The 20,026-nt window shown below is 35.6% G+C and overlaps 1 long non-coding RNA gene across 1 annotated transcript; it reads left to right on the top strand.

Moving 5' to 3' along the window:
- The first annotated feature begins 5,039 nt into the window (after positions 1 to 5,039).
- LOC143243094 (uncharacterized) lies at positions 5,040 to 19,811 on the top strand. The gene is made up of 3 exons (XR_013023878.1): positions 5,040 to 6,783; positions 17,293 to 17,462; positions 19,593 to 19,811. It is a non-coding gene; the product is annotated as an uncharacterized LOC143243094 (long non-coding RNA).
- The last annotated feature ends 215 nt before the right edge of the window (positions 19,812 to 20,026 follow it).

Consider the following 20,026-nt stretch of genomic DNA (forward strand, 5'->3'; position numbering starts at 1 on the left):
TGTTGTTGAAAATGCTGCTTATAAACCATTGTCATCCTAAGTAAGATGGATTATGGAACGTTATAGCTTCAAGTCCATGCCTTTTACAATGACAGTTACGCTTCAGGGCTGTTTGTAAAGTTCACAATCATTAGGAAAAGCGTAACCTGACGTGGTGACAAATGCGGGGGAAGTTCCAAAAGCATTTTGATGTAACGTACAATACAAAATAGCTTTGAAAATGTTTATATTGCACTAAATACTGATAAACAAAAACTCTGACAAATTTATATAAATGATACTCACCTACATATAGTTTGTTGTTTACCTTTGTTACGATTGTTTACCAGTTATAGTCTTTAAATATGAAATCCTTTTTCTGATTGATGAGTGTATATTGTTTATATGTTTTTTCCATGTTAGTTTTGTGTCGAAAGTGACGCCAAGGAATGTGATGTTTTTGCTCATGTTAATGGTTGTGTTTCCAAGTGATAGTTTTATTTTTTCTAGATTTTTTCTTTGCTTCTTTAGTTTTCTATAGAAGGTGATTGCTTGTGTTTTTGTTGGATTTAACACGACTCTCCACTTGTTGCTCCATGTTGAGACGTTGTTTAGTGATTCTTGTACGCGCGACATGGCCATTACTGGGTTTCTGGAGGTGCTCCAGATTGCGATGTCGTCTGCGTATTGTGAATTGTGTGTGTATGTTAGATTTGGAAAAGGTATGTCACTGACGAAAATTATGTATAGAAGTGGAGAGAGGACTGATCCCTGGGGCACTCCTGCCGTTATATTAAATAATTTGGATATAGTTTTATTGACTTTTTACTCGTGCTGTTCTATTGGTTAAGAAATTTGAAATCCATATGACTATCGTGGGGTTTATTTGCAGATGATTTCGTTTGTATATGATGGCGTTGTGCCATACGCTGTCGAATGCTTTTTTGACGTCTAGGAATACCCCGATGGTTACTTGATTGTTGTTGTATGCTTTGTAAATTGATTCGGTGAGTCGTGTGAGGTGATCCGTTGTTTGTCTATTTTTTTCTGGAGGCATTTTGAGTTTCTGGAAGGATGTTGTTCGATTCGCAAAAATGGAGGAGTCGGTTGGAGATAATTCTCTCCATCAGTTTGCCAAGGCAGCTTAACAGACTGATGGGGCGGAAATTATCTGGATTTGTTCTATTAGTTTGTTTCTTGGGGATCGTTGTTATGATGGCTTTTTTCCACGTGTCAGGGTAGTATCCGGTCGCTAGTGAAATGTTCATGATGTTCGTGAGGTGTTGTAGTAGAAGAGTGGAGCATTTTTTCAGAATAATATTTGGTATTTGGTCATGTCCGGGGGAAGTGTTCTTCAAGTTTTTGATATTAATTTTTAGTTCGGTTATTTTTCTATTGATTGAACTTGAGTATGCTTCTAGTGTCTCGCCAGGGAATCGTGGTGAGAATGAAGCTTGGTTTGTATTTATGAAGTTGTTGACATGGTGTTGGTTTTGTGTGTCGAAATCTACTGAGTTTAAATCGCTAAAAGAGGATTTGTAATAGTCAGCTAATAAGTTAGCTTCCTCTTCGTCCGTCCTTGCGATTTTATTGTTGTGTGTGATATGTTGTAGCATGTGATTTGTGTTTTAGTCTCAAGCAATACTCTTGAATTTTTTCCAGAATTCTTTTGGATTGTTCTTGGTTTTTTCTAAGTTTTTACAGAAGTTATGCCAATTGTTTTCTCTGACTTTTTTAATTTCTTGTTTAAATTTTGTATTTGTTCTATTGATTTCTGTTTTAATGTGTGGATCGCGTGTGACGTAGTGTGTTCGTCTTAATTGTCTGCGTTTGATTATTAGTGCGTGAATTTCTGGTGTTAGAGTCCATTGAATAAGTGATTGTTTTCATTTTGATGTAGGAATTGTGTTTTTTATGGCTTCTTTAATTTGATGAACATAGTTGTCTAGTTCTGTTTTGTTATTTACATGTTCGATTGGATGGGGTAGGTATGAGTCCAGAGAGGCATTAAAAGTGAGCCAGTCTGTTTCTGTGAAATTGTATGCGGAAGGAGTCACGTACGCCACGGCAGGGTGGCGCGGGTGAATCATACATAACATGGGGAAGTGGTCACTAGTGATTTCATCATGTTTTCATCAAGTTAGATATTCTGTTTTCCATGCCCTTGGGTACGATGATGAAATCGAGTGCATCGTATGAGCCGTTTGCAGCTGAGAAGTGTGTAGGTGTATGGTCATTAATTAGGTGCATTTTATTACTAGAGATAAAATTTTTTATGCACGATCCTCTGCGTATGTTTCTGTTTCCCCTTAGTTCTGTATGCGGAGAATTAAAATCCCCAATAATAATTGGTTTGGGTTTGCGATTAACTCATTTTTGAAGGAAGTTAATGTCGATATCTTTAGTTGGTGAACAATATATGGCTAGAATCGGAATAGTTAGCCGGTTGTTAAAGTGTATATTACAAAAAAATGGTTTCATTTATGTTAGATCTAAAGGAATCTTCTATTGAGATTAAATGCGATATTTTCATACTAAAGTAAGCTATTATACCTCTGTTGTTTTCTGAGTGAGGTATGCTGTGTGTGATGAATCCGGGGATTGTGGTGTTTTGTATCTATGTGCAAAGTGTTTCTGAAACGATGATTATGTTGGCGTTTATATGTTTGTTTATGTTGTATATTTCTATCCTTTTGTCTTTGAGATTTCCTTGGCAGTTGATGTGTAAGATTTTAATGTGTTGTTTTATTTCCCTTGCATGAATTTTGAGTGAAAGATGGTGTGGTTTGAGGTGAGGAAGGTTAAAATAATAACTTGCAAGGCTGCAAACAGCCTTGAGTGACTCGTGCCTCGATTCGAATGAGGGGAGATCACTCAATTCTATTAGCATTGCTAGCAAGTTTGTGGTGAAATCTGTGGGGTTGAATGCTTGTGTTGTTTTCGGGCGTGTTACGTCCGCGTAAGTACGTGTTGGTTGAGGTTGTGAGTGTTTAATTTGCGAGTCAGCTGGAGTTGGTAGTAAAGGTTGTTTGGTGTTGTTTTGGTAGCCGTGAGTTTGATTATTGTTGTTCGTGGTTTTGAAAAGGAATCTGTTGCGTATTTGGGGCAGCCTTTGTAACTGGCTGCGTGGGGGCCCTGACAGTTAGCGCATCTCACTTGGTTACACTCGTTAGAACACTGAGCGACCTCGTGAGATCCGCCACATCTAACACATCTGTCCTTGGCCATACAATTAGTTTTTGTGTGTCCGAACCGTTGACATTTGTAGCATTGGATAATGGGTTTTTGGTGTGTTTTTTCCGGTTCGGTCGTGTGTCTTTTGAAAAATAAAAAGCAACCGTTTTTTAATAATTTGTCCTGATCGTCTTTTTTGTTGACGGTTACCTTGATCAGTGGCGTTTTTTGTTTCGTTCTGAATGAGATAATTCTGTTTGATGATACAATGTCGAAGCCTTGAGTTATTAGTTCGTCAATGATTTCATTATCTTCGATGTCGAAATCGACATCTCTGATAATGACTGTTAGTTTTGGTGTGTTGGTTTCTGGTGTAGTAATAGTGGCTTGAACCCCAAAGGCATCCTTGGGCCAGTGGGCCAAAATATATGAAAATTCTTGTGGTTCAGAACATTTAAGCATGATTCTTCCATTAGGAAGACGTTTGATGTCTTTAAACTGAATGCCCGGGTAATAGGCCCTCAGTTGTTTGACAATCTGTGGGATGCGTGTTGTGTTATTTACTCCTTCGATGAACAGAGTTGGGATTCTGTAGTAAGGAGAATCGTGTGTTTGTGTGACAGTGGTGGTGTTTTTAGAATTAGTGGCGATGGTGGTGTTGTTAGTATTCAGGTTATTTTCGTTATTTTTGTTAGAACAAGTGGCTTTGTCGTTATTAACATGGGTTATGTTGTTAACACTTTGATTTTTAGTACTATTAGTAGCGTCGTTAAGGTTGAGGTTAGTAGAATTGTCGGAAACTATACTTACCATGTCCTTTTTCTTCTTCAGCCTCCTCTTGTTTGATGTCGCGTTTGTTTCTTGAAATTCTCGTCTCGGTGATTCTTCAGCTCCTGAGTGTTCGCTTTCAGAACTCTCTGTTGAACTACTCAGAGATTCTGAGGCTGGTCCTTCGATCGCTTTGTTAAGCATATCCATTATCTCTTCGTTCGAAAGGGCTTTTCCGTTGGATCGCGTTGCGATCTTCCTTCGCTTCATCTTGTTTTACTAGTCCTGATAAGGACTAAGGGTTAACCTTTTTGAGTAAAACTTGGGAGTTATGCACTTCAACAAATACCTAGTCTTCAATGTACGTGTCTCGCAGCTCTTGACTTAAACGTCTGCTCTGCTTGACGGCGACCTTGAAAACTCCAACTCTCTTTACATTGTCTGATCTGTCACTTATATCCTCCGTGTGTGTCACTGGGTAGCATAATCTTACTCTCTTCTCCTTCCTTAACACACTGGTTATTGTACACACATGTCTATTCAAAGAATCACCTATAACTATATCCTCCTTTAGTTTTTCTTCCATCCAATAGTTCCTCATCTTCAGATTTAACATAATTGGCACATTGTAACTAACTTCATTACGTTTTACTTTGATACTGTTCGTTTTACCTTCCTGAAAGTTACTGTTAGTTGATTTATCCCTTTTCATGCAAAACTTAAGCTCCTCCTCAAATCCTGCTGTCATTTCTCTTTATCTATTGCCTTAACTTTATTAAGATGGCCTCTAATTTCTCCTCCAACCTAGAAACGCTACATATAACTTGTATATGTTCATCACTAGTTATCTTAAAGTATATGATAGTTTCAAGTTCCAAAATAAAACACACACAATGTACTCAATACATGTAACAGCTGTGAACACTTAACTCCTACAATGGTCTGAACCACTGTATTTATAATTATGGTCTGACAATAAATATTCAGTACCAAATACCCTTAGTCTATTGTTAACACTAATGTTTAAAAAACAGTTATTAAGGACGTATTCACATGACAACGTTTCACAAGAAAATCATGAAAAATATCTTTATTATATCTGTGGGATCCAAATTTAGACAGTGGTTTCTGTTTCAACGCGTCGACCACAATGATAAACATAGTATATACAATATTGTCAATACTCTGAGAACTACAGTACGTCTTGGTTGTAAGTTCACCTTTCACAGTTCTTCTTCACGAAGATTTTTATATTATATGGAGGTTATCCTGATGGGTTAAAATACTCTATTTTTTGATTTCATCGAAAGTAAACATAAACCCAGTAGTGACTACTGGATTTATGGCTCGGATCCAGGTTGACGATTATAACTGTTTTTCTGCATGGTCAGGTTGGTAATCACTGGTAAATATATGCCCTCAAACTTTTTTATGTACATGAATCTTGTGTGAGTATGAAATATATTTCTAATTTCATAGCTTTTACATATCGGATACAATGTTTCTAGACATAGAGACTTCTAAAACTGAATGAAATTCTGCATATCTTAGAACATTTATAATATTTCAATTTGTAAATTTCCATGTTACACCAAGTTAAAGTAAAAATCTGAGGAAGATAGATGGGCTGTAAGATCAAAGGCAACGAGTGTATATCGTCCCGTGTATTCGTCATATCTTATATCGATTTCTTGATCTTAAAATTGTTTTCTGTTGCATTAAATATTTCATAAAGCTCTTGTCACGTTGTCTCTCCCTCCATAAAAGGCACCTGGTAGATCAAGGCATGAAAGTACTGCCTCGTCCCTAAAGAAATTCATTAAATCTGTATAATTAGACTTCATTTTCTTAAACATTATCTCCAATATTGTTATGACCTCTTATCCTAAAGTTTTCCATAGTTTACATTTATCAAATATACGATTTCAACTAAACCACATGGGTCCATTTAGAACGACATTCTTTGTGTCAATGTCATAACATTTATTACAGCCATGTTAGTGGCACCCGCAAAACTCGCGTATCATATTTTATTCCATGCAGAAACATTCTGGTCTATAATTCAAGATTTGTTTCTCTTCACAGTTATGAACATGTGGTATATTTACTTCACTGGGCTTTTGTAAACAATCTAACCATTGAATATTTACTTGGCTGTACTTTTTGGTGGTAAGGTATTAACGATTAGGTATGAGAGCTATCGACCGTAGTGACATAAACCTCTGAATCCAGTCATACATATGGTAACAGTAGTTAAAGTAAAAATCTGAGGAAGATAGATGGGCTGTAAGATCAAAGGCAACTGCTTCAGAAAACTAGATAGGTGTGTGGTCATATAGAATTCCAGTTTCATCAGCCACTTATCCTATGAACGTATGCAATCGTTAAACTGTTTCTGTAAATTTTTTTTTCAAAGTCATTTAAAATCAACCAGTCGTGGCGCCACTTCTCAAATATTTGGAGAAACAAGATTGCGTTAACATTTAAATAAGACTTTCAAATAAAATGCAATTAATTTTTCATATATAAAAGAAAAGGATTTAAGGCCTAAGGGTGAAAACAGGTCTTCTTATTGAATGCATTTTTATTTTTTATCGTACTTTTCAAGGGTGTCATTGTTTAATGGTTACTGTTTTGGATAATCGAAAAGATGCAGTTTCAAAGTCTTCCTGCCTCTAATGACAAGTCATTGTGCCCTTAATCAATAAGTTTTGCCCCAAATGTGCTTCAGTCTATCAAAATGTAAAATTTGTCTTACAGTTAACAGAAGGACCAACATCCGTCCAGGAGGAACGTGTAAACATTTCCATCTGCTCTCGTTACAGAAAACTGCGGCTAAACATCCAATCAAATCAAATCCTGGTATGTAGTCAGAATTTAATTGAAGTTTCTCTTCGCTTCTTCATTGAATTGTGCAATAAATAAAACTCAGGAGACATTACTATGTTTTTCGTGTTCTTTATTTCCTTTACTGGGTTCCCGAGAACAAGCGAGAAGAGAAGCCGATAAGCCAGACCAGAAATGTGTCATCTTCCTCATGTTGAAGTGAATAGAAACTTTAAGGCCGAGAAAAAACATAAGAGCAGAAACATTGTTTATTAACAATTCAGAGTTACAAAAACGATGAATCTTACAGAGAACAATCAATAAGAGGAGAGATTACAATTTAGCAACAATAGATACGACAAGTCAATAACTTACAAACTACATAATTATTCAACTCGTATTCTATTCTGTATTCCTAGCAATGTGTATGAGCAGTTGTATTTATACACAAGTTACTTGTTTAGATGGAAAAGCTATTGAAAAAATAGGTTACCTACCCCACTGCTTAGTGCTCTTTATTTATAGCCTGAATAGCAATTTTATGCTTCTAGTGGGGGGAGATACATATAATAAAAAGAAAATTGATATTATTTTTGGAATTAAGCACTAAGCCACACAATTGGCTAGCTGTACTCTACCTACAACGGGTATCAAAACCCGGTTTCCTAGCGATATGAATCCTCGTCACACCAAATGTGCTCGTCCTTTCAGCCGTGGAGGCGTTATAATATGACGGTTAATCCCACTATTAATTGGTAAAAAGAGTAGCCCAAAAGTTGGCGGTGGATGGTGATGAGTAACTGTCTTCTCTTTGGTCTTACACTGCTAAATTAGGAACGGTTAGCGTAGATAGCCCTCGTGTAGCTTTGCGCGAAATTAAGAAACAAACAATAGTATGACGGATTAACTGTTGCATATTTATTTTCATATCGATGCTTTTTCAGTTAAATATATATTTAAAAACGCATAAAACTTATACTGTTAAATTTATATTGCAAAATTCCCGCCTATTCATTAAATTTGTAGAAGGTTCTTGAGTGTAAGAATCAACAATATATTACGTGAATATGTAAAATAATAGTGATCGCCAGCATTGTTATTTTAGCTAAAGTTTCTAGCAATTCTCCTCTCAAGCTTATAAAAGATAGTCAACGCAATACGCGAAGAGAAAGTATATAATCTTAGTTTGCTACAACTGGTATACGATAAACCTCGGAAGCTGTAACTGTGATTAACGCTTATTAATCGGAAAACTACAGATATTTGACCAGAAAATTTATAGATTTCGAAATTTACAAGCCGTTTAACTTCAGAGGAATACCATCGAACGTTAATATTTCTACGAAGACATTATATAACTTTGGTGTGATTAGTGAAGAGCTAGCTAATTCCTCGTTAAGTGAACTGTACCGATACCAACTCGAAATTAATTTGTTCATCGTAAACTGTCGATGAAATATTCAGTTCCAGACCAGATAGAAGCCTCAATATTGTTTGTAACTTTGTAAAACATTTATATATAAATCATTATTTGTAATAACAGTTATTATAAATTATATTATTACTTGTATATTAAAATATTTTTGTATCAAGAAAGAAAACTGTGTGTATCAATCTTGTTGAAAAGTAACATAAATTTAATGCATATGAATATTTAATTAACTACTAAATTCAAATTAAAATGACTGGTTATTTGAAATAGTAATGTGTAACGTACGTAACATAATAAATCGGATACTTGTCAGAAATAAATTATAATATGTAGCAATAGGGACCCAGTGTTTTAAGAACTGTAAAAGAAGAAAAAAAATACGAAAGCATACAAGACCTGATATTCGAGATGTTTCTTTGTGTGAATTTCGCTCAAAGCTACACAAGAGCTATCCGCGCTAGCCGTCTCTAATTTAGCCGTGTAAGACAAGAGGGAAGGCAGCTAGTTATCATCACCCCCCGCCAACTCTTTGGCTACTCTTTTATCAACGAATAGTTGGACTTACCGCAACACTATAACGCCCCCACGGCTGAAAGGGCGAGCATGTTTGGTGCGATGGGGATTCGATCCTGCGACCCTCAGATTACGAGTCAAACGCTTTACCCCACCTAGCCATGCCGGGCCGTATTCGAAATTAACTGCTAAAAGTCATGGTTCATCAGATTATTTGTGACGTCATCCATCTAAGATATTAAAAATCATCTGGTAAACTCTGAATCATAATTGTTAAAACAATAGACACTGTTAGATATGTCGACGTAACTTTTCGAGCCATAGAAGCATTTTTGAACTTTTATATAATACCTCATACGTTAACAGAGACAATACTACACACACTTGGATATGTATTTTACAGGAATGATACATCTGTTCCTTCATTCCGAAGTCATTGTTATGATGAAAAGGCTTCGATGGTATGGCAGCACAGGTCAATGAAGTTGGGAGGAGGGCAATTTATACTTATTGTTATGGTCCTGTGTTAAAGCTTGCCTGTGTGTGTGTTTTTTTCTTATAGCAAAGCCACATCAGGATATCTGCTGAGCCCACCGTGGTGAATCGAACCCCTGATTTTAGCGTTGTAAATCCGTAAACTTATCTCTGTACTAGCGGGGAGCAAACCTTGCCTGTAAGGACATCTGTAGCAAGCTGTTATTATAAAAAGTTGTTTTTAACACTGCATAGGAAATCATTAAGCTGGTAAAATGAATCTATGAAATAAAAACAATTTTAAGCAAATAAACCAAGATGGTGTTGGTATCACAATATTCTGTCAGGTGGATAGCAAGTGATGTCTGTCAAATCTTGGGAGATTCACATTGACCAAATTACTGGAATCCAGAAATCAGTTTAATGATATCCATGCATGAGTGAAGTGCGAAGGACAAAAAACATGCCCCCCCCCGAAAATGTTGTCAACTTGTTATATCTTTTATTTCATAACAGAAAAATGTGTAAAACTATATGTTTTTAGAACGCATTCGACGAGACCTGTTCAAATATGATCTCAAATCTTACTTTTAACACCGGCTTTCGTAAATACCTGAACTTTTATTATTTTAGTTACATTTTTTCATATGAAGTGTTGTCCACCTACTGTAGTTTCTTTTTAGAAATAATTCCAATTATTCTACAAAATTAACAGACAAGCTTCTCTGCAATAATCTAACATAAAAATGAAATTCAAAATGACACAAACCAATTTCACAATGTCATTTATAAAATTCTTAAGTGAAAATATAATTCATGCAACTGCAACAATTTCAAATTCTAGGCAAGGAAATATCTATTTTGAAATAGTTGAATAATAACCACTTGATTTATAACTAAAAACCCTTTTACAGTCATGATTGTCAACTGTTTTTGGATATGGTTATTTGAAAAATACGTGTTTTATACTTTAGAAGACCAATAAGGTTAAATAATATATTGTACACATAGTGAAATTTTGAAAGATACAGAAATATAACTTCTGGTTTTTCTGTGAATTTACTTGCTTTAGCCTAAGGCGAATACATGGGTCAAAGCTATCTAAACTTGCCTTCAGCTGATATGCTTCGGTAATATGTTGAAATAGCCCACACTATTTGTGTGTGTGAAACAGGTTATTTGGTCTCAAAATCGTTTGATGGCAAACATATAACAGAAAACAATGGTAAGTGTTACTTATGTAAAGTTGTATATGATCACTTTTGGCAATCAGGGTTCATCAAGCTTTTAGCCTAGATGCAAATACTTTTCAATCAGCAAGAATCATAATCTGTTAAGTTTCCTACAGAAAGTTATGAACATAGTTTTATAATGTTTTACTTGTAAAATAGGAAGAGAAGGTGCATTAAAATCCTACAAAACAATAGAAATATTGTCCTTTGTAACACTGACCGCCTCAAGTAACATTATCAATAGTAAGACTTTCTGGCATGGCCAGGTGGTTAGGGCGCTCGACTTATAATCTAAGGGTCGCAGGTTTAAATCCCCTTCGCATCAAACATGCTCTCCTTTTCAGCTGTGGGGGCGTTATAATGTTGCGGTCAATTACATTATGAGTTGGTGAAAGAGTAGCTGAAGAGTTGACGGTGTGTGGTGATGGCTGGCTGCCTTCCCTCTAATTTTACACTGCTAAATTAGGAAGGAGGTATAATATGAGCAACACCTACATTGAATATATATATAAACTGAAATTTGCTGTTTGCATAAGTATTAAGCCCCTTCAGTTAGTACTTTGTAGAAGTACTATGTGAGCATTTCTGGATAATCCTCTGCCAGCTTTGCAATACAAGATGTTTTGACAGTTTCGTTGGGAAATATTGATGGAAAGCAATATTTAAGTCTCACCAAACATCTTCTATTGGATTGAAGTCAAAATTTTAACTGGATTATTCCAGAACATTCACATTCTTCTTTTGAAACCGCTCCAGTGTGGCTTTTATCTTGTGCTTCAGGTCATTGTCCTGAAATGTAAATTTTTGACCTAGTTTGAGATTCTTTGCTGACTTAAGCAGGTTTTTATTCTAGAATTTTTCTGTACATTGCATCATTTATTTCTTACCCTCCTCAGTAGCACAGAGGTAAGTCTGGGGACTTACACCACTAGAAACCGGGTTGTGATACCTGAGTGGTGGGCAGAGAACAGATAGCCTATTGTATATCTTTATGATTAACTTGACCAAACAAATATTTATCTCAATCCTGACAAACTTTTCAGTTCCTGCATCCCCTTCATTACATTCTGCTGCCACCATGCTTGACAGTTGGGATGGTGTTGAAAGGACGATGTGCTGTGTTGTGCTTGCTCTAGACGTAATGCTTTTAATTTAAATAAAAAAAAAGACTCAATTTGTGTCTTGCCTGACCAAAGAAAAAAAAGCAAAACCCGCGACATGTTTTCAATATCATTTACATGCTTTGCTACAAACTCAGTACTAGATTTCAAATGGTTCTTTTCAGTAACAGCTTCTTTCTTGCCACTTGCCCATCAGGTCAGTTTGTGTAAGAACCGGATATTGTCGATGTATGAACACTAAATCTCGTATCATAAATGGAATTTTGCACATCTTTCAAATTCACTGTTAGCTTCATAGTGACATCTTAATTTAAAATGGCCGTATGATCTCTGTAGTTATGAAGCGGTCTGAAGCACATTCTACTTTGTTTGTTTTTTTAATTTTGCGCAAAGCTACGCAAGGACATCAGAATAAAAGCATCATCTGTTCAAGCCACAACTCACATTGTGAAGATCAAGAAACTTTCTAAACAAGTCATGGATAAAGTGGTAAAGAAACATTGATCAGAAGAAGGTTACAAGAAAATTTCAAAGTTGCTAATTATTTTTTCGAGTACGACAAAAGTCCATCATTAACAACGTGGAATGTTTTTCAGACCACTTAATAACTACAGAAAATTGGCAAAAAAGAACCAACAAAAGGCTTTGGTTTTAGTGGTCAAGACTGAAAAGCTGACTACTTTTTTCACACTACTTACACAACATGATTTTCCAAATCACAACTTATCTCTGCCATCAGAAGTCACTTACATTGCATCTGTCTCCAACAAGATTGAAGTTGAACCAAGCTTCACACCTACAAGTACCCTTTGTTCACTTCAAGGTCAGAACATAATGATGACGTTGAGATGTCACAGGTTGGCTCAACTGGCACAAGTCTCACAAATGATCTCACTTTGCCTGTAAATTCTCCTGATATCTCTAGTGTTAATGTTGATGCAAGTTGCTCTACAAGACAGTCTGAAGTTGAAATAATTGCTGAAAATGAAATTCTACTGACTATGGTAAAATGCTCCAGTCTACAAAAGATGAAGAAACTGAAGCAAAAGATCCAGGGTTGTGGCTCGATTTCTCTGCTGATGATGTGGCTTATTGGATTGTTTGTGGAGCCACTGATTGTCAACACCACAATGGGCCATTTGGCAAATCTTGCCAGACTTTCAATAGCGGCAAACCAAAAGTATGCTGTTCGCAAAAACATTTCTTTGTGGTAAAAGCCAATGGTGAGCAACACAAGAGAGTAGTTATTGTATTCACCATCAGCAGGTAAATTTACAGCTTTGTTTGTAATCTTTTGGCCCTAAATTTTCCTCTCGTTTTGTTGAAACAGACTGGCAAAATACTACTGTAATTGATCGTTATGAAGGAAGTACTACTCACTTAGACTATACTAATATATTAAATCGCAGACAATGTTTAGGCTTGCGAGAAGAGTTGGAAAAACAAATTAAAGAAGAGTGCAATTACTGGGAGCATGTCTTAGAGCGTCTAATAGCTGTTATTCGTACATTAGCTGAATGTGGCCTGGCTTTTTGAGGAACAGATGAAAAATTTGGTTCACTGCAAAATGGGAATTTTTTAGGGCTGCTTGATCTCGTAAGTCAGTTTGGATCATTTTTAGTTGAGTATATTTCGAAATATGGAAATTCTGGTAAAATAAATCCCTCTTACTTGTCCAAAACCACCTGTGAAGAACTCATTGAACCAATGGCTCAGAAGGTCCATGCATTCTTTGTTGATGAAGTAAATTCTTCTGGTTATTTTAGCTTGTCATTTGACTCGATGCCAGATCTATCACATATAGATCAGTGTTGTACTTCGATACTTAAAAGATGGGCAGCTTATTGAACGCTTTTTAACCTTTCTGGAACTGAAAATCCATACCGGTGAGGAATTGACAAAACAGGTATTGCAGTACTTGCATGAAGTTTGCAAACTTAATTTTTCAACATGTAAGGATCAGTCTTACGACAATGCTGGTAACATGTCTGGGCATAATAAGGGGATGCAGCAAAATATTTTAGAAGAAAATAAGTTTACCATATATGTGCTCTGTGTAGCCCATTCACTAAATCTGGTAGGCCGAAGTGCTGTTGACTGCTGTCAAGTGGCAGTTAGTTTGTTCTCTGCAATACATTTCTTTCAGCCTCGCCCAGCCGGTGGAAAATTCTTAAAGCTTGTCTTGGAATGTGTGTTAAAATCCCTATCTGATACCAGATGGGAGGCACATTTATGGAAACAACAGCAATTTTGAAGCCTTTATTTAAGATTTTGGAAGCTGTATAAGTCTAGTTGAAGACCAGTCACAAAAGGGAGACACTAGAAGAAAAGCATACAATATTACAAATAAGATGCAAGAGCTATAATTTGTTTTTATGTTGATCATATGGGATGAGATTTTGTAAAAGTTTCATAAAGCAAGTCAAGCTCTGCAAAATGAGGATTTGAACTTAAAAATACGTGCAGATCTGTACGGATCATTAGCTGACCAGATACGCACTTTAAGGGATGACTTTGAAAGATTTGAAGCAGTTGTAAAGGAAATATTACCATATGTTGATTACAATGCAGCTCAAACTCACAAACACGTCAGAAAGAAGGTACTCAATGACGGAGATTCACAAGAGGTAGATCTGAATGCCAGAGATAAATTTTGTATCACCACCTTCTACACAATTGTTGACAAACTAGAAACCCAGATGAGAAGGAGAGGAGAGGTGTACAAAGAAATAGCAAACAGATTTTCTTTCCAAAATGATGTCACTTCATCTGCTGACACTGAAAGGTACTCTCAGTATTCCCAAAATCTAATTGATACCCAGAGGACTTGGACACTAATATCTCTGCCGAGCTTCAGCAGTTTCACTCATATGTGTGCCATAAGTTTAGTGCAACAAAAACTGTAAATACAAGATTCAGTCATGCTGAACTTTATAAAATAATTTCGGAAGACAAAATTGAGTGTTCGTTTCCAAACGTATACATTGCATTACGTATATTTTTAACATTAATGGTCACAACTTGCACAGCTAAGCATTCATTTTCTCAAGTCAAGCATATTAAAAATCCCAACAGAATAACTATGCGACAAGACAGGCTAAATGCCTTCATTGTCTCTGCTGAGTATAGAAGCAGATTTGTTACGCCAAATTAGTTTTAAGAACTTGATCAAAGACTTTGGGATTAAAAAATATAGAAGAAAACTTTTTAAAATTTTAATAAATATTAAGGTATAAGTAGATAATTTGCTTACAAGGGTTTAAGTTCAAAGTGAGAAATTGTTAACTCAGAGTGAAACAAATATATAGTAAAAATAGTTCTTAAAGTCAACATTAATCAGAGAAGTGATTTCCCTCATCATTTCTAAATAAAAGGTCTCAGCCATTGCTTGATTTTGACCTATGTCCAATCTGTTAAATAAATAAACAAGTTTTTATTTAATATAGTCGTGGGTTCTGACTTGGAAGAAAACTGAAGAACGGTTATAAATTTTCAAACTTTTATTTCACTTTCACCACTTATTGAGTCTTAATGTCTTGTCAGTTAAGCAATGGAGGATCCGAGGGAGCACCATTGTTGGGATGTGCTTAGGGCATCAGTTGCCCTTAATTCAGCCCTGGTTATGAATGGTGACTTTTGATCTTTAACATAAAGAGTTATTGATGCTTGTGTTTCCACTTTTTAGTTTTCGAATTTTCAAAATCACTTAAATAAGATTGAATCCACCAATTAGAAGAAAGTTACGATAGTTATCAGGTTGCACAGGAAGTTTTGTAAACAACATTAAAAAATGTAGCTGTTGGTTATTAGAATAATATCAAATGTTAGCGCACATAAAAAGGTGTACTAAATCACTTTCAAAACAAGTAATTACAAAGGGTATCTATCTATTAATAGCGGGATACTGTCTTATAGAAATTTATCTTTTCTCCTTATTTCTGTGACAAGCAACATTTTGTACAACTGTGACACGTACATGTGTATGACATTATCAAATTATGATTGAGTGACTATTTAATGTTTCACATCAGTAATAGTTTGATTGTAACATCGTGTTTATAACTTGATAGTTCTATCAAAATTTGTTTTCGCATGAGGAAAGTCTGACACAGTCAGCTTAAGGACAAATAACGAATGCAGTTGTCTATGGTTATAATTAAGTTTTTGACTGCTGTATTGTTAAGTGCCATAGTTTTGTATAATGTAATACATGTGTTTATGTGTATTTGTGTATCAGCACATATGTTGTTGAAACCTTGACAAGTCTGTCAAATTTCAAACTTCTCCTCTCATGTATGAACTTTCACAAGACTTCAGGATAAACAAGTAGAAATGTTAGAAAGGATTTGTGTTTGTGCCTGAAGAGCAGTCTTATCTATTCAGCGAGCATTTCTAAAATACTGTATGAATTATTGGTGTCAAGAGCTCGCTGATTCCATGACAAGCGAAAAGCAACTTTATCGATGCCTCACTGAAAGATCGAGCCAGTTATCGTCTATCAACTACAACTCAGCAAAGTCCAGCACTGAACGATAATACAGAAATATATTAAAGTACCAAACAATCCATTAAGAAAGGTGTGGAAGCTTCTCCAATACGGGGGAGAAAAACAGTGTTGGTCTTTACTTTAACTGAGTGTTTGAACGGAGTAAGTCTTCAATCTCACCGTATGTATCAACACTATTGGTCTTTGGTTTCTCTGACTGTTTGAACAGTGTTGGTGTTCAATGTCAATCTATTTCAAGAGTGTAGGTCTTCAATTTCACTCTCCGTTTCACCAGTATGGATCTTAGCATTCAATGACTGTTTCTACAGTGCTTAAATTCATTTTATCTGACTGTTTAAACACTATTAGTCTTCAGTTTCACTGACTGTATCACCACTGTTGACCTTCACTTTCATTGACTGTTTCTACACTGTTGGTCTTCACTTTAACTTCTGGGTAAACACTACCAGTCTTCAGTTTGTTTGTTTTCACAATGTTGGTCATACCTTTCACTGTCTGTTTCAACACTACTGGTCTTCAATTTCAATGTCTGTTTTAACACTATTGTTCTTCTCTTTCACTGTGTGTTTCAATACTAATGGTCTTCAATTTCACTCTGTTTCAACAGTGTAGTCTTAATTTTCAGTCTGCTACAACAGTGTTGATCTTCACTTTCACTATAATTTAACACCACTGGTCTTCAATTTCACGGTATGTGTCAACAGTGTTGGTCTTCACTTGCACTGCATGTTTCAACAGTGTACGTCTTCCATTTTATTAACTTTATCAACACTATTGGTCTTCGTTTTCACTGATGGTTTGCACGGTGTTGGTGTTCAATCTCACTGTGTTTCAACAGTGTTGGTCTTCACTTTCAATGACTGTTTCAGTAGTGTCGGCCTTCAATTTCATGGTCTGGTTCAACAGCGGAGATCTTCAATACCACAGTGAGTTTCAGCAGTGCTGGTTTTCAGTTTCAATGTCTGTTTTGAACAGTGTTGGTATTTAACTTGACTGTGTGTTTCAACAGTGTCTCTTTTAACACAACTGATTTTCACTTTCAATGACTGTTTCAATAGAGTAAGTCATCAATTTCACGGTCTGCTTCAGCAGTGTTGGTTTTTACTTTAACTGAGCGTTTGAACAGAGTAAGTCTTCATTTCACCGTCTGTATCAACACTATTGGTTAATAGTTAATGGAATTGTTAATCCATGTTAAAATAAAAGGAAAATATCAACCTGTACATTAACTTATTTATTCACATGACGTATTACACCACATTTCAGTCACTCTACGTCTGAGGAATCTGAAAACAGTTCCCTACCTCTTTCCGACTACACGTGTGGTCGATTCGTTCAGTTTCTCTCGGATGAAACACGTGTTGTGGAAGTAACAAAACCTCCACATAAGCCCTACGGATTTTTTACCGCTCGGAGAAAGGTCGGAAACAGCAAAGGTAAGCATCCTCTTGTTTGTACCAGAATATCGTTTCTTTTCTTATTACTATTTTCGCAAAGGAGGTCCAAGACCGCCTAGAAATATTACCTGTTGTTATCATTTGCACCGCCGTACAGTTGTTTTCTTCTCTGTTTGTTTATCAGTCTGAAGGCACTAAAATTATGTCATGGTCCAGCATGGCCAGGCGTGTTAAGGCGTGCGACTTGTAACCTGAGGGTCACGGGTTCGAATCCCCGTCGCACCAAACATGCTCGCCCTTTCAGCGGTGGGGACGTTATAATGTGACGGTAAATCCCACTATTCGTTGGTAAAAGAGTAGCCCAAGAGTTGGCAGTGGGTGGTGATGACTAGCTGCTATCTTACACTACTAAATTAGAGACTGCTAGTGCTGATAGCCTTCGAGTAGCTTTGCACGAAATTAATAAAAAATAAACAAACGATGATGTAATATGAATGAGACTTAACATTATGATTTGTATTGCCGTGATATTAGTAAAACGTGCACATGCCATGAATCATGAGAATAATTATGCACTCTATAACATGCATCATGACACGTGAACTTGAAAAACAAGAAATAAAAATATTTGTTACTCTTCATTTTGTTTTTATCTACCCTTGAAACAAAACACATTAGAGGACCCTTCAGTAAGCATCAATTTTTTTGAATATATTTCATCGGTGCAAATCTAACCAAAAATGAAAGGATTATTTGTTATTTTCAGGTTAATTCATTGTAGGGGAAACAATATTGTCCTGACAATTATCATGACAATCTTAAATAAAATAAAGTAACCGTTAATTTGAAAATAGAATTACAACAATTTTAACTGATGATGGTACCATGTTAAAGGTTCAAACGATGTAGTTATTAAAAGTGAGGATTTACTTCATGTCGAAGTTGTTGCTATTGTATTTTGAAATAAATTATGTGGTCGAGCAAATTCATAACTAAATATCAAGACGAAGCTTGTTTCAGCGCAACATAATATTTTATCAATTAGTTATTTTTTTATTTCAGGAGAAAGTAAAAATCACCTGTATTAACTGATTTTGAAATGATATAGATTAAATGTTTTATATCGTGACTGAAACGATCTCATCTGAACTTTTTACAATTTACCTTTACCAGTTGTTCCTTTTGGGATAAAGGAAGAAGGTTTCAAAATAATGTTTGGAAAATAGCTATGGTGGACATAGCGCAGATAACTGATAACGTAGGTGGGAGTTATTCACGGAATTACACTCACCAACAACTACTGCACCCAAGAATGGCATCGGTGTGCTTGTGGACTCACACCGCTAAAAATTGGGTTTTGATATTCGTGATGGGTCGAGCACAGATAACCCATTGTGCATCTGTTCTTTAATCCAAATAAGCAATCCAACTCTTAAAACGTTATTTTCTAACCGAATAAGTGTGATTTGACTTTCATTCTCAAAGCATACCCACAGCCTTAAATATTGAAGTATCTTCTTATGGCGGTGAGATATGAACTTTTATACACGCGGGTCCACTTTCCTTTTCTGCTAACTCTAAGGTCAAGCCCTGTCCACTTAGCACTTTCAACAGGAAAAAAACATAAAATTATTCGATATGACCTTGTGTGTTGCCTCTCTTCAGTAGTTAAAAGCCTGAAAAAATGTCTGTGATTTAAGATATAAGTCAGGGAAAAAGGATGCGAAATTGAGCATGGTTAATAATGACCCATTTGCTCCAGGACACGTTGTAATACTAACAGTTATACAACAAACCTCATTAAAAGAAATGGGATAATTACGCCTATATAATTGTAATTCGCTGTTTCGCATGTTTTTAATTTATTTGATGTTGCTTTAAGCCACAATGAGTTATTACTTGTTTTTCTGCCAAAAATAGTTGAATAAATTTCAGGATAACTGATATATGATTAATATATTAAAAACATTGAGTTGTTAGTTTGGGAAATCCTTACCTGTAGAAAAAACGCAATCTAATTTTTCATGTATTTCGACAAGCATAGTCGAACAAATCAAATTAGATACTAGTGGATGAATTTTAGTTGGGCAGGTAAAATGCAATAACAATGCAAATTCACTACAAATATTTTACTATTCCTATATATATGTATCGTTTTGTTGGTTTCAGGAACATTTGTAACCCGGATGAGAGATTGTGAATCATCGATTTTTCTCTCTGGGCTTCTCGACGTAGGCGATGAAATTATAGAGGTTGACAAGATAAATGTAAAAGAAAAAGACATCGACGAGGTAGACCACCTAACAATGAAGAAAAACAAAGTACTGTTGAAAATACTACCTCGATCAAAATAACAACTAACAATACAGAAAAAAGTTCATCGACCATTGCCAGCGTTTTTATTATCAAACATACTTTTGTAAAATAAACTTAAATTCTATATTTACTGTATTATATGTGTATTACAAAATTTTATTTTACATCATTGTTTCTCAGTATTAATCTTTAAGTCGTAGCATATATACATATGTACAGATTAATACTGAGAAACAACGGATGTAAAATAAACTTAAATTCTATTCTTATTCTTTATTATATGTGTG

The sequence above is a fragment of the Tachypleus tridentatus genome, unplaced genomic scaffold (assembly GCF_004210375.1).
Source record: "Tachypleus tridentatus isolate NWPU-2018 unplaced genomic scaffold, ASM421037v1 Hic_cluster_2, whole genome shotgun sequence".
NCBI classification, from domain to species: domain Eukaryota; kingdom Metazoa; phylum Arthropoda; class Merostomata; order Xiphosura; family Limulidae; genus Tachypleus; species Tachypleus tridentatus.